Below are 2,401 nucleotides of genomic sequence, written 5' to 3'. Positions count from 1 at the left end.
ATTCTTTTTGTATTTTTTGATCATTTCATTAGATAATAATTGAGTTATTTGAGTTGAATTGTTTACCTTAAGAGTCGTTTCTTCTGTTTTAATTATGTATTTTGATTTGTTTAAGGGTTTTACTCTATTGAGACATGATAACTTTCCTTCTTTGTAAACATCTGTTATAGAAATTTTGGGAATGTTCAATTTATCAAAATGTTTTTGTAAATCTTGGGGTCTTATGACCTGTTTATCTTTTTGTGTATAAGCTTGACTTGTTTCAATTATGTTGTCATTTTGATTTATACAAATCTCTTCTTGATGAACAATCTGTTCATCTCCAGTATTTGAACTAGGAGTAGACATTGATCTAGAAAAGTTTTCCATTTTGTTTATATCTATTTCTTTCCCTACAGTGGTTGATCTAAGGAACTTACAAAGGTTACATCCTACAGCCCTACACAACCCAAAATGACTCGGTACTCAAAATAATTAATAAACAAAATTTTAAAAATCCTAAATCCCTGCCTCCTCCCTGGCTCTAATACTAGAGGGATCATAGGATTGTTACACACAAAGAGGAGATATGCAGAGATTAAATAAAAACTTAAATAAACATTAACTTAAAAAATCTTACAACTTAATAAGATAATGGCGGCAGAGCCGCACTGAAATCGTATTAAGAAGTGAGATTAATTCTTAACCAGGTAATGGTGGCAGTGTCGCATTGGAACCAGATTAAGTGATGAACAAAAATTTAAAGAAACAAAGAACACAAATGAATAAGAATACTTAAAAGCAAATTAAAGAAATTAAAGATCTGAAAGAGTAGATTATAGAGAATAATTAAAATCAAACATTATAAATGATTAAACATTAAAAGACTATTGAAAGATTTAAGGAATTTGAACTTACAATGAAAGCTTTCTTTTTGGAGAGCTTTGAGAGGTTACATGAAAAGAGGGAGGGAGGAGAAACTTAGAGAATTGGCTTTTTAAAAGCTTGGTTTACAATGAACAAGACTTACAATTTATAGAAATCTTATCTTACTATAGCATCACATGAATACTATTGAGGGAATATTTTATTTTGTTTTTTGTTTTTTTAGAGCATCAAATGTCTTTTTTTGCAGGGAATCTTTGACTCTTTTTTTTTTTTTTTTATATGCTATATATTCTCTGATTCGGAGATCGGTTCTTTGCCCATTCTTCTTTTTGAGAGAAGAGGAAATTTTGAACTGTATGGAATAACTTAGATGATTCTATAACAGTCATCTTCATTGCCCAAGCAAGTTGACCGAGGCACTGGAGCTCAGTTAGATTCTTCTTCTTCTTGGAGTTGTGAAAGAATAGTCTTGAGGTGGTCTTTAAGTTCTTGTTTTGTGTTGGCTCCTGCTAAGGATACTGATGCCACAATCTTTTTCTATAAAAAATTGGTGATTTCAGGTTAATGCCTAGGTTGGATGAGGTAAATTGAGAGACAAAGTTGAATTTTTTCTTTGGACACATGGGATGCATCATATTTATCCACCACTTTACTTTAAATTCCGATCAAATTAGGAGATTGCTAATATTTTGACAATTTCATATTCCCATTGCAAAATCCACGAAGGTGAAATTTTGCTGAAATGAAGTAATGGAGGAAATTGATTGCTTGGAAACTTTGAATTGAGCTTGAACTCATTGAATCCTCAAGGACAGTTGCGGAGGATTTGGGAATTAATCCAAAATATCCCACCATTGGGCAAACCAATGGGAAATTGATAAAAGTGTTTCTTTTGAATTAAATCATCCAGGAGTGCTGTGATGATATTTGGAGAAAGAGATATGGTCTAAGCCCTTTGATGTCTAGTAATTATATCCAGGATATCAAAATTTTGGGAAATTTTTTTGAATTGGCTTGGGTTTGACCCAATCAGAAGGATTAGGATTTTCAGATATGAGGGTTGAATGAGTGATAAATCCGGTTGGTTTCATCTTCATAGTGTTTAAACTCACAAGAGTCAAAATCAACAAGAATAAATTTATAAAATTTTTGAGTTTTTCTTAAATCTTTAGGGAAAAAATGAAAACCTTTTAGAAAAATTGTTGAACTAAAGTTTAGGGTTTTCAAAATCATATCCTTCTTCGAAAACCAAAAGATTTGAAGCAATTCCTTTTAATATACTTTTGTCTGGTTTAAGGGCTTTAATGGTGTAGCGTCAGGAACAAGTTCTGTTTTTTTGAGAAGAGTAATTTGAGCTGCCTTTTGTAGTTTACTTAATGAAATTTTTCACATTGGGAAAAATTCTGGAACTTTTTGGAAAAGTTTGAGGATCTTTAAATTTCAAAAATTCATTTTTTGGTAAATTTGGTGTTAGCCCAATCATGGCTAGGGCCTCTAGACTTTGCTAAAAGAGTTGATCCAATTGGATTTGCTT

This window comes from Pistacia vera, unplaced genomic scaffold, assembly GCF_008641045.1.
Source record: "Pistacia vera cultivar Batoury unplaced genomic scaffold, PisVer_v2 Contig491, whole genome shotgun sequence".
NCBI classification, from domain to species: domain Eukaryota; kingdom Viridiplantae; phylum Streptophyta; class Magnoliopsida; order Sapindales; family Anacardiaceae; genus Pistacia; species Pistacia vera.
Note: the sequence above shows the minus strand (reverse complement) of the source record.